This window comes from Euprymna scolopes, chromosome 22 (genome assembly GCF_053919585.1).
Source record: "Euprymna scolopes isolate OS-2025 chromosome 22, ASM5391958v1, whole genome shotgun sequence".
Taxonomy (NCBI): Eukaryota; Metazoa; Mollusca; class Cephalopoda; order Sepiida; family Sepiolidae; genus Euprymna; species Euprymna scolopes.
In genome coordinates, this window is record NC_136503.1 from 28,060,371 (window position 1) to 28,074,487 (window position 14,117).

A 14,117-nucleotide genomic window follows, 5' to 3' on the forward strand; every position below is an offset into this window, starting at 1 on the left:
AATACGATGGATGTTTAATCGGAGTCTTAAAGATTTAGAACTGATGAGCACAGAGAAATATTAACCCAGGAGAATATAGAGAGATGCGTGTAGGAAATGAGACTTGGTTGGTTTGTTCACATTGAAAGAAAGGAGGAGAGTTGTTGGGTTAGTAGGTAGAGAAAAAAAAACAAGGAAAACAAGTTATGAAGATGATTTTTAAAAACCGTTCAACATATGCCAGAATATAAAATCGGTGTTAAACTTAAGATGATGATTTGTCATTACATATTTTTGTGAACAATTTTTTTTTTCTTTTTAATCGAGGTACCTCTGTAATTGCAAACACAAACTAATATCAGCGCCTTTCCCATCTGGAACGTCTGGTTAACCTGGTTCAGAATCCATTTGCAACTTCAAAAAACAAACAAAAATGCTATTATACACTAACACCATACAACACTTAGATTAAAAAAGAAGAAAGTGTGGTTAATTTAACAAACAAGCATTAAATATCAGAGTGAATATGGGCTTGCATTGTCGGTCTGTAGAGTTCAAGGGTTTCTTAAAAGATGGAGAATTTTAACATTAACTGCAAGAACAAAATAAACCGGGAAGGGGATAGAGTGGCATGGATGGGGGTGGGTGAAGAAGAACAGGTTAAGTACACGAGAAGACGAGAAAAAAAAGAGGAAAGGTTGAAAAGAGAATTACAAAGTATTAAAATTCTAATTGTCTGGCCAGGTCAAAGAAAAAGATTGCTACAGAAATAGCAGCTGCAACCAACAGTAAAAAAAAAAAAAAAAAAAAAAAAAAAAAAAAAAAAAAAAAAAAAAAAAACAGCAAAGTATAAAGAATGTGAAGATTTTCGAGGACCATTTCTAACATGGCCGTTAAAACTGAGTTAGGCAAGAGTCTTTAATCATGTGAGTCAATTGGTCAAGTGCCCAAGACTTTCAGATATGGAAAAAAAAAAAAAAAAAAAAAAAAAAAAAATCACTCATTATTGTATTACGTTTCTGAATTTTGGAGATGAGAATTGAAACAAGTTATTTGAATTTTGGACTATTGTTCTCATCTGGAGTGTCATTTTCACGTTTCGGTCAATAGAACCTCCGACCTTCTTCAGGTATATCGTGTCAAACTTGGAAATATCTGCAAGGACCCATGGTACAGTGGTTAGAGTACTTGATAAAAATTCAACTGTAAAGCGATTTCTTTTCCTGAAGGTTGAAAGTTCAATCCTCGTTGTAGCCAACTGAAAAATACAATTGCGAATTACTTAGGACATCTATTCAGTCATGGCTGAGGGAACGAGAGCATGCTACTCCCGTAAAGTAAATAAAATCTGGACCACATAAACAAATGCGTGCAAAACAGGAAACTTTCTTGGTATGGTCACATTGAGAAAAACATTGAGAGTTTTTGAGTTAGTGGATCTCAAACAAGTTAGCAGGAGGAGTTAGGGCTGACCTAGGAAATCATGAAGAGAAATAAAAAGGATGGATCTAAGAGATTCTCATTTGGATCGAAACCATCACATTGCTTTTAGAATTCTTTCCTTACTCCCCTAAATGTACCAGCATGCGGAAATTTAAATGTAATGTGAACAAACAGCTTGACGCACAACATCCCACTTGGGATACTACTTTTAAATCTAACCTTTAACCATAATAACCCCTTACATCTCAGTGACAATATGACATGTTTGGAGTGAATAAATATAATAGATGGGATCCTGATAGATATGATAACTTTGGATCTGGAAGTTTGTTTATATATATATATATATATATACACATATATATATATATATAAAAACAAGTATTATTATTGCCTTATTATCTATCTTTACTCCTGTGTGATTTCGTTCCCTATGGATTCGAAAATGGTTAGGTCGATTTTTATGAAATTTCACACGAAGGTACTTTATGTACCTGGTAGTGTTCTTAGGTTTTGTATCGGAATGTCTTTGATAAGTATCGATAATCGAAATAATTTGATGAAAGAATGGACAAGCGATTTTCGAAGTTAACACCTTACACAGCCTAACATCACAAGTGCATTTGAGAAGTTTGATTACCATACAAGCCGAAAGGTCTGATATATATAAAATTCAACAGTAGGTTCTTTGATATGACAGGGGTGCGTTCGAAATGAAATTGAAGCAGGATACTTTACTTTTGCATTTCGAATTTTAATTCAAGATAAAAACAATTTTATAAAAACAGTAGGTTTCTCTACAGTGCAATGTAGACTACAATGTATTGTAGAGCAAGTGACTACGGGGAAGCGTGAGAAGTTTCCATCTGGTGCACCATAATGGGTGCCCCACTAGAGCAAGCAAACAATCGATTTGATTGAAAAATGAGTGATTTCACAGATTTCGATAATAAAAATATGGGAGTGTGAAACATTCGTTTATCATTCAATCCCGGGCAACATCGGGTTTCCCTGCTAGTGATAATTAAAATCACGATATTATTATGCCACTAAACTTAAACCTCATGTCTGGAATCCTCATTCTAATCCAAATCTATTACATGATGCTTCTAGAAAATGTCTCAAAGTTTAAAAGATTTGAAGACATTGAAATTAAGGGAATTCTAGTGTCTAATAACTAGAGCAAGGACAACAGCATATTCTTTTCATTGTTTTGACTCTTGCGTGTGTATCCGTTGATATCTTATATGCTTTTATATAGAATGATGTGGTTCTCGGTTGATTAACTGTGTAACTGTGTCGGATACATACCCGAGAGAGTCAAAACAATGATAAGAATGTTCGTTGTCATAGCCTTGCTAATGACTATGGATCAAATTAATGCAAATCTGAAATATTTGTATTTTCAAATGTAAATGGAATGTGCTCAGATTAGGTTCCCTAAAACTATCAAATACTCCAGAGAAACTATTTGGGGAATATTTATTAAATGATTTCCAATACGTATGGTAAACTTATTAAAGGTATTAAAGTTTTCTATCCCTTTACATAAAACTAAATTTAAAATATAGCATACATTTGTACTCCTGACATGCAGTAGTTGTATTTTAACATTCATAATGATTGTTTAATTAGTTTAGGAATTAATTCTGTACATAAAAATACAGTGAATTTATTTATACAAACATTTATTTAGAGTAGTAGCATCTTCAGACCAGATTTGCAGATACTCCTCCACTAAAACAGTTGCAGCAGAAACATGTATGTATATATGTAGCCAATGTTTGTAATAAATAAATACACGATAATTACTCTTGTCATTGAGCACATTTTTGATGAGCACCAAAGTTTCAGTGGATTTACATCTAGGAAACAATGATACAATCATTATCATAAAATACATAAACTAACGTGTGTGTGTGTGTGTGTGCATATATATATTAGACAGACACATTAGGCAATATCGAATGGTCTGCTAATCATAAAATACCCTTAAATGTGATATTTTAATTAATGCAGAGTTCATATTTATTATTATTATATTGGACCCAATTTATAGTAATAATTTTAAAAAAATTTTTAAATAAATAAATAAAAAATACTCGTGTGCCACCACCGAGAATCGAAACCAAAACGTTTAGCTTATGATTTACTTTTTCCTTTGATGTTAATGCCTGAGTTATGAAGACATGTTTGCTGCAAGGCTAAAAATTACAACATGAACCAATAGCTATTACGTTACACATGCATATTCATAATGCTGTCATTTGACCTTCACCTGGCAAATCCTATTTCTTTAATTTTCACTTTTGCCCCAACTTTACCCAAATATAAAGTTTTGCATGGGTTCGAATACCCTATGTATTAAGTTTCATGTCTGTAGACCAAAAGCTGACAGGAGTTTGGTAGACAATTTTTCAAAGAAATGTATATACACATACATAAATATATATAGAAAGAGGTTTGGTTTACTATAACCTTTTTATTCAAATATTATGCAAGTATAAATCATGTAGAATATCTGCATGAATATAATTACATGTAATAGTAAACTAATGATAATCTAAAAAAAAAAAAAAAGAAAAAAAAAATTAATAGGGAATTAAGATGAATGTTTTAAAGAATATGCAAATTAGCTAGATCTTTTGCTAGTCACGACCCATATTGTATTTTCTTTTTAAATACATAGAAAAAAGGGTTTTTAATATGAATATCAATACACACAAAAACAATTTATAGGAGTATAAATTTAACATCCACAAACATGTTTTATGTTCACCAACAATCCCCAGTGTGGCTATAAAACTGTCTTGTCATAGATATGATTTAAACCTGGACTCCAGCGACTACTGACTTTTCTCCAACTCTAATCAGTGAGGCCGTTATGAAGAAGAGAAAAATAAAACCTATTACTTTTTTTATGATACAACGGATGCTCTAAAAGTAATACCTCATACTTTTTATTCTACCTCAATGGATCAGAGGAGATTAAAAATTGCATTGTTATTATGACTGAAATGATGTATCATTCAATTTCTTTATGCAGAAAAAAATTGAACCAATCAACATTCACTAGAGCTTGTTGAACGTTTACAAAGCCAATGCAGTTGATGTCAGCACAGTTAGGGGATGGGTTTGTCAATTTCAGATTAGCGACAGATGGGAGTGACAAAGCGTATTCTGGACTTTTATGAACAAGGCACCAATAAAGGCTAACAAGAATGCATTGAGGATGGCAGTTACTATGTAGAAAAATAAATTCGGTAAATTTTCAGATTAGGTCCACCTCCATAATTTTCTTTTAAATGACAACTTTTAAAGGTTTTCGACTATGCTGAATACGAAAATAGCATTGAAATTTTACAGAAATAAGTAGTTATCGAAATATAAAATGTATTATGCATTGTATTCTTTGGCGGCCATCTTTTTTACGCATGAGCAGTGTCAGTCATAGACGAGTAGATTTGTTTATGGCGCGCGCATGTGCGTAAAGAAGATGGCCGCCAAAGAATACAATGCATAATACAACTTTTTATATCTCGATAACTACTTATTTCTGCAAAATTTCCATGCGATTTTCGTATTCAGCATAGTCGAAAACCTTAACAAGTTGTCATTTAAATGAAAATTATGGGAGGTGGACCTAATCTGAAAAAATAGCATAAATTTAATAAAATACAAAAACTTGCTCGTTTTAAATGGTACCACTCCCATCTTTGTAGCTCTTCAACGTTTTAGTTTTGGGAAAAACAGGAAGCCTTAATTTTGGCAAACCCTCATAGAGTATGCTTCAAAAAGTATTTTATCTCTTATCTTTTATATTTGAAAGGAGAAAGAGTGTGTTATATTAGTTTAAAGAGAGAAGGGGAAAGAAAGAGCAATCACATCAACTACATCACTAAACATATGCTTAGAAAGTGCATTTTTTTTTAACAAATTAAGATTTAGAATAAATTAACCTTTATTTCTGTTAAAATGTTTTTGATTACTTATGAGGGGATGACTCCAATGATGTCAACGAACATTTTTATACTCACGGATTATGAGAATCAACCAATCAGAAGCTTCAAATGTTATTAAAAAATATTGAATTTTGGATTGAATTCAGTTCGCCGTCAACCTCCGCCCCCGGCCTTCTTGGTACAGGAGGCAAAGATTCAAGTGTAGTATCTGTTCTGGTATACACTACAATCAAAGTTATAAGTGGAGGCAACCCTACATATCCAACCATTCAATGTAGGGGAAACCCTTCATACTGGTTGTCACTCTCGAGAGAGCTTTCTCCCCTTTCTCTCCACATCAAAAAAACGGCCTTGTGCCTTGCTCAGTGGGGAAGCAAATAATCAATCTGTCTCAAAACGACCGAATCGTGACTACATTGATTCTTCGCCACCATCTTTGTCACTAAGAATTACTCAACACTCGAGATCGTGATTGCATTGATTCTTCACCGATTTGATTTTACTGCCACCATCTTTGTTCAACATAATGTCTCAACACTTAACAGTTTCTCAGTAAATTTTTCCAAAGATTTAATTAAAAGTAATAAAAATATATATTTTAAGTAGATAAAATAATAAAATTTAAATATAGCAGTTTTGATTATATTCGTCCCCCGCAAGATAATACGGTTCAGTTGGTAATCAACAAGTACAAAATACACAAACTGAAGAAAAAGGTAACGTTTTACTTTAACAGCAACTCAACACACCTTTAAATTGACGATTTTTTAAGTTTTTAGTGTATGCTGATAACGAATATCACATTTAAATTTGGGACAGACAAGTAGTTTTCTAGATATTAAGACATTTTTTTCCAATGTGTTAATGAATTTCACTGGCCGTCGCCATTCTTAACATGGGGAGAAGGTGTTTTCTAACATGGATGCGCATTAGTACTTGGTCAATTGAGAAAAAACAAATAGCTTCCAGTGAAAACAAAGGGTTACATTGGATAATAAAGGTGTTAATATCTAGAAAACTACTTATCTGACCAAAATTTAAACGTTATTCGTTTTCAGCATACCTGAAAACTTCTACAAGTCGTCAATTTAATGGTGAATGTTAAGTTGCCATTAAAGTAAAAAAAGAAAATCTGAGCAACAAAATATTAAGAGAATGAGAATCAGTGATTATCTCAGAGAGACAACAACCAGAAAAGAATCAGCTAATAATCCATTCTGAAAACTAGTAGGACATTCAACAGAAATCGAATTGAAAAAAATACCCTGTAAGATTCAGAAAAGGAGGCAGGGAGAATAACTCCGAGGACTCACCCAAACAATAGTCAATTACGAGCAATGAACACGCTATCATGTGTCTGGTGGGATCAATACAAAGGTATTCAAACTTGGAATCTTGTTATAAACTAATACTCTTAAACTCATAGCTAAATCCCACCCCTTTACTGTAAAGATCACTAAGTGTAAGAAAGCCTTCTACTCCAATAGTTTCTTACCCAGAACTGCTAGACTTTGGAACTCCCTTTCGGGATTCTGCTTCCCAACAATACTGACATACAGAAGTTCAAATGTAATGTGAACAAACATCTTGCTACTCATCTCCCTTGATAATACCTCTGCAACTTATGTCCCCGATGGTAGCCCTCTACTTCAAAGTGGGACTTGCCTTGTTTGGGGTTAAAATTGAATTTTAAAAAAATCTTCAGCTCACAAGACGACACTGTTGTTGAAGCAGTTTGATGACAATGTTGGCCAAATTATGTAAGCAATGACGTAGGAAAAAGCTGATGGAAGCTTGCAAGTCAAGATCAGCATCATTATCAGAATGACAGGAAAGGTGGAACAGATCAGCTTGGCTCAGTTGACATGTATCCTTCACAAGAAGATTAGAGTCCACCACCATGCTGGATGGCATCAGAGATGGTGACCGTTTCAATATCAAGTGGTATGTATTTAGTATACGGTGCGCAAGAACAGTTTCAAAGTCTGGCTACAGCTGTAGAAAATCCTGTCGATTTACTGTGGGAGGGGGAAGATCCCTAAACGAGTTTCACATCATATATATGGTTGGGGGGGGGGGGTGTAAAAGCCAAATATCTTCAGCGTTGTTTTCTGGAAAGTGGAGGAACCTACCTGGCAAATAACGCTTACATTGATACATCAGCATGTCAAAAGTGCCAGGAACACACCAGTATGATGACAGATCGTAGAAAGTTCGAAATGCTATTTCAAACCTAAGCGTGACAACAAAAATGCTATTGTTTTTTTTTTTATATTATGTTGCAGGATTAGGTTTGTTTCTACTGACCAACCTCATCAGCTGATGTTTCTAGTGTTTCATCAATTTACAGACAACATATCTCTGCCGTCATCATTTAACTGTGGTTGCTGCAAATTAATCCCAGTATTAAACAGTCACTTCACCTTCTTTTAATGTTTTGGGGGTTTGAGAGGAATATTGAGCTGCTCTATCTTCATCTAAGCTGACTTTTACTGATTTTATAAATAATCCACTTTTTGCCGTGTTGCAAAAGAATCATTGATGACACCTTAAACTATGGTTTATCAAACATTGATATTCTTGATACACTCGATCTAAATACCTCTGACTAACTAAGTCTATATGATGTACGTACTTGTTACAGAATGAAGATGTCATATTCCAAAAATTACATAATTTGGTCATGTACATTTTTTTTTATTATTATAATTCAAGAAAATCAACTTTTACGACTAAGTGAGTCGTCGAGTTCGTAGTGTTTTCACTGGGTATGATTAAATCCGATGAAATAAATAAGGGAGAGACAACTCAAATCGAAGTGTCGAGGTAAAAAAAAAAAAAAAAAATCAGCCTTAGGTTCAACGATACAAAAATACTTGACAGATTTACGTAATTTCGGGAATATGAAATCTTCGTTCTGTATCGAGTACATATATGATAATTTTCTGTATTTTCTTTACTTTTAATTACTGTCATAAGTGCCAATTTGAATAAGCACTGAAAAATCCACACTAAGCGATTCCCCCCCCCCACACACCCAGACTGCCCCTTGTGAGAGGAGGGGGCCCACACACACACAGGATATGTTTAATTTTGATCTTGGACAAAGTAAATCAACGCAAAGATAAGAGAAAAGCTGAGAAAATAACAAGGAGACAAAAACATTTATAAATTCTCTTTTGTCGTATATTAATATTATGAGACAACTTCTCGTGCGACTGCAGATAAGTTTTTAGCTTCTGTGTGATTTAGACTGGGGGGGTAACTTTTTACTTTAACTGCAACTCAACAGTCAACACTCACTTTTAAAATGACGACTTTCTTTCAGATCTGCTGAAAACAAATATCACATTCAAATTTGAGGCAGACAAGGACTTTTTCTGGATATTAAGACATTTTTCCCCCAATGTATTACTTGATGAATGCCAGTGGCGGTCGCCATTCTTAACATAGTGAAGAGAGGGTGATTTCTGTTGAAGCTAAGCTAAGTAGGTCGAGCCTCGTTCTGAAAAATCTGAACAGCTAGGTCACGTGACATGCGACACCGGTGCCGGTGCTTATACCATTATTGACCCTTTGAATGAAAGCACTCGTCGAGTCGTCTGCTGGACCTTATCTCAGCTTCATTGTAAATTAACGTCTCTGAATTGTTTTATTTAAAAAAATATTTTGTTATTAAAAAAAAATAAATAAAATAAAATCGTTGAACTGCTTTATGCAAACAAACATTTGAACTTTGCTGTTTAAAAAAAAAATCTGCTTTCCTTTTTACATCGACTTATTTTGCCTTTGGTTGCAATTATTTATTTTCACTTGTTCGTTATGTTTTTTTTTAGTAATAAAGTTAGAAATTTCTTTGAATTTTTTAAATTCTTAATTATAAAAATCCAATGTTGCTTTCATTACAAAATTGTTTTATAAAAAAAATGTTTTCTTACGCAAACTTTTCAATAAATGTTTTTACAATTATATTTTGATAAATTTTTATACAATAAATGTTTTGGTTTTCAAATGGCGCTGGTCCAGTTTAAACAATATGTCATTTCATTTTCTGTTTTTAATAAAAATAAATAAAAATGTTTCATGAAAACTTTCCAGTTTTCATTAATTAAATCGTTTCCAATTAAACAATTATGGATATATGTTCGCTTTCACTTTCTTTACTTTTTTTCATAGTTCTTTCCGGAAGTTTGCATTTTTTGTTATTTATTTCTAACTTCGGCCATAGTTTAAAATATTGATTTCTCCCTTGGATTTGGACAGCAGGTGCATGAAATAAAATGGCGTCTCCAATTTCAGCGATAAAGTGTAGAAGCACCTATGATATTTTCGTTTTGCCACGGATACGCACATTATACAGAGTTCATTATTTTTGTTTTAACAAGAGAAATTCGAGTCAAGAACCAGAACTACCAAAGGAAATCATAATAATTACATCTAACGTTTCCTTATTAGGTTTTTAGGGGGGGGTTTGGGGGGGTAGAAGAAAATAAATGGTATAGTTAAAAAAAAATTAAAGTAAAACGATTCCCGAAACTTATAGCAAGTGCTCGTCTGAGCTCCAATCTATGGTTTCCCCTAGTCAAACTTCCATAAGAAACACTAATCTAGCTGAAAACCCTATCAATAATTTCCCCCACTCTTTATTTGTGCCTAAACCTAAACGTAAATTCCATGAACAAAGCTTCTTTCTTAGAATTGCACACCTGTGGTTTTACGTTTGCCTGCTTCACAGCTGACTACAATATGGTCGTCTTCAAGTCCAATGTCAACAAGTTCTTGAACCGTTCTACCAAATTTACACTACTAACGATTACTATGATATTGTCCCATTGACTACTGTACACTATAACTCTTATCTTCGAGTAGCCTATGGGCCTTGATAAGTGGTGATTCCTACGTAAAAAAAAAAAAAGTTGGACTTTTTTTTTTCTGCTTTTTGTTTTCCGTTTTCTTGATCAATGAAGGCTAAATCCCTCTAGACAGAAATAATTTTTATTTTTGTCCAAATCTGGAGTGCCCCTTTTTGGGGGAAGCTGACTTTTCTCCACATTAAAAGTAGGTCATGCATCATGTGTGAAGGTCAGTAATCAAGACAACGTCGAATAATCTTATTAATGAATTTTGTCGTCTCATCAGTATGGCTGAACCAGAACCTAAATATTCTGAATTTCCCTAGGTTCGGATTAATAGGACGGAACACGTATTCGTGGATAATGATATTTTTTAAATATATGTCGCTCCCCATATGGGATTATCATGTTGAAGGGAAAATTTAGGTAGGTAAAATCCTTTTAGGCACCGCCAAAAATGGCTGAAAAATCAAGTTGTTTTTTTAAAACGAAATTACATTTATTAAAATCCATTATTTCTGAGTAACTTTTTTTTTTCCAGAAAGATAAAACCCTGAATTTTATCATATAGAAAGCAGAATAATGTAAAGCAGTTACTTCGCGTCGATCTAGAGTCTAGATCGACAATGTTTACGTTTGTATTTGATAAAAAGCAAACTATGGAAGACCAAACAGGCCAAAAAAAAAAAAAAAAAAAAAAAAAAAAAAAAAAAAAAAAAAAAAAAAAAAAAACTTATTTTTCAGTGACGAAAATTTCAATGTATTATTAACGCTGAGGCTGGCCAGTACCAGATGGGTGACCATTTGTACGAGTTTGGTTTTTAATGTGTATGTGTGGGGGGAGGGGGGAGGTTCCCCAAAATGGGGGGGGGGGGGCAATTTAAAGCAGAATAAAAAAAAATTATTTCAGCGCGTTTGGTCCACCGTAGTTGAAAGGCGGCAGACGTTTTCAAACGGGATCGAAAAAAAATTATGCTATTTTTAACACAAAGGGCACAATATTTATCGAAATTTTTTTTTTTTTTTGTATAGATTCTTCAAAGCATGCCCTGTTTAATGGTCATGCATTATTCGGCTCGCTAAAAAAAAAAAAAAAAAAAAAAAAAATTGTTAATTTATTTATCAAAGATTTTAAAATGGCTTTTTTCGTATATTAAAAAAAATTTTGGTTTGCTTAACTGTAATTATTTTACTTAAGATATTCACCGAATTTCACACTTCAAAACTCAAAAGCGGGATAATTGAACACAATCGAAGTTCTGATATTCAGACGTCAAAATAAGGTATGCAAACAATTTTTTTTTTTAAATCTATAATTCTGTCCCTTACAACAACACAATATGTTGTGTTCAGTTTCAGATGATTATTTTAAGCATATTTGTACCCCTTCAAAACAAGGGGGGGTGTAAGCAAAAAAAATATATATAAATATCGTTTATGAAAAATAAGTACAGTTATAAAGTTTATTCTCTTAATAATCGCTGAAAATTTCGTATTGATCGGATAATTACCTAATTTTTGGTAGATTTTTAAAAAGACGGTCCGTCAAAAAGTACTTACCTGCCCCCCCCCCCCCCCGTTTTGGCGGTGCCTATGCTTTTGGGTATAAATAGTGGCCTTCGTTCAAAGTATCGTAAATAACTAAAATAAACAAGTGTGTGTGTTAGCCTGACGATTCCCTACAGATATAAAACGCGGAAGCGTTTGTGTAGCTTAATTGTTATGTTTCAACGCGAGCCTAGCCCCCCCCCCCATCAGGCAACAGTTAATTTGGTACTTATGCACTTATGTCACCATGCCAAAATATTATTTAGAAAGTTATTACCATGGATAGGAAAGGGTATTTTGTAACTATTCTGTACTTTCACCTAACAAATTAGGTAAAATTAAACGACGAATGTGTACAGTAATACAAACCCCATTTTTTTTTGTTTTTATTCAATGTAACATGTTTATTCAGCTCGAAAAACATGCAGTGTTTACCGATGTATTGGAAAATTCAAAATGGCGCCCGACACTCTTTAACATGGTAAGTTTGGGAAAAGGTGTTATAAATAATAAACTAGACAAAATACTATTAAAAAAAAAAAAACACCGAATATATGTCAACTTATGTCACGGTAACATATAATGAGCGAATTTCTAACAGTAGTTTGTCTAGTTTATTATTTATAACATCTTTTCCTGAAATTAGCGTGTTAATGAGTGTCGGGCGGCCGGGCGCCATTTTTAATTTTCCAATACATCGGTAAACACTGTATGCTTTTCGAGCTGAAAAAGCATGTTACATTGAATAAAAACACGAAAAATATATCCAGTTAGGTAGAAAAATAACTTATCTTGCTTTTGATGACATTTATTTGTTATATATTTGTTTTTTGACAACGTTTTCGAATCTATGTGTACAGTAATACAACCCATTTTTCTTGTAGGTTTCCTTAAAACGAATCTAACCGTTTCCACCGCAGAGAAATAATTTTCATGATATGAAGAAATTGCCGTTTCAAAAAGTGGGTGATCACTTTTCTATATAAATTTAATTTAACTTAAAATAACATTTTCTGGCCACTTAGTGAAGGAAGGGGCATTTTTTTTTTTTTTTTTTGCTAGAAGAGTTTTTACGTTTTCATCTTTCAATAAAGACACGAAGACATTGAAAAACAAAAATAAAGAAAAATCTGTACAAATACGTGTAATTACTTATGTTATCAGGGGTGACCATCTCTGTACGCATACGCGCGTGGGCATTTTTTTTTTTTTTTTGCCGCAAACAAGTAGTTTTCCAGCTATTAAGCAATGTAATCCCTGATGTTACTAGTGATGGCTGATGGCCATTTTTGTACACGCATATTTTTGACGCGCGTGCGTGCGGCAAAAATATGCGCGCGCTTGCGGGTACAGAAATGGCCACTATTGATAACAAAGAATTACATTGCTTAACATCCGGAAAACTACGTGTTTGTAGCAAATTTAAATGCGATATTTGTTTTCAGCATACCCAAAAACTTATTTAATATCGTCATGTTAAAGATGATTGTTAAGGTGGAAACTAAGTAAAAATTTACCAAAACGGTTTTCAGCAAAAAAAAAAAAAAATAAAAAAAAATAAATTATCACTAGGTGGCCAGAAAGTGGATGCTCATTTTACGTTAAAGTTATGTAAAAAAGTGATCCCACGTTTTGAAAAAAGTAATTTCTTCATATCTTGAAAACTATTTCTTTGCAACAAAAAAGATATACGACAGCGTGTTGTACGTGCCCTAAGGATTTCATAGAGCATCTTTTGCCGTGAGACGAGCCTTAAAGTAAAAAAAAAAAAAAAAAAAAAAAAAAAAGTACCCACAATTTAATAATTGGATAAGATATCGTAAAACTTGAATTTAACTCGACAATAATAAAAAAAAAAAAAAAAAAAAACACTAGCATGGTACCATAAGTGCATTAGCACCATTAATTGTTATAAATATATTTTCACAACTTCCCACCCAGCTACTCACGTATTGGGCACTGTCCACGAAAATACTAAAAATCGATGCATAAAAAACATTTCCTTATAACTTTTTACGTGTATACATGAAATATATGTGTGCGTGCATGTAACTGCATACCAACAATCATAATATCACATATTCTTTTTTTTCTTGTTTAAAAAAAAAAAAAAACAAACAAACGCGGAAAGGAAAAAAGATATACTTAACTATTTACCAGAGACGAGACTGCAAAATGAAACAATCCCAAGTGCTAACAAAAGACAATGTTCTTCCTTTTAAAGTACAGAAGAAGTAGAATAGTCCATTCTTCGAATATTTTTTCCCCTGAATTTTTAATAAATAGTCGACCTGTATTTTACGAGCAGCACACGAGGAAAAGTTATAAAAGA

At 33.1% G+C, this 14,117-nt stretch overlaps 1 protein-coding gene across 6 annotated transcripts in view; it reads right to left on the reverse strand.

Annotated features, from left to right (window-relative positions):
* LOC145243923 (SH2 domain-containing protein 4B-like) overlaps positions 1-14,117 on the reverse strand; it is a 186,212-nt gene that overhangs the window by 143,494 nt on the left and 28,601 nt on the right. For 2 of the 6 annotated variants that reach the window (XM_080107039.1, XM_080107036.1), the window contains exon 1: positions 13,936-14,117. This exon is cut by the window's right edge and continues 28 nt beyond it. The exons of 2 other annotated variants lie outside the window; for them this stretch is intronic. The gene's annotated coding sequence lies outside the window, so the exon portion shown is untranslated. The remainder of the gene's footprint in view (positions 1-13,935) is intronic. 2 more of the 6 variants (XM_080107041.1, XM_080107038.1) reach the window with 2 other exon arrangements.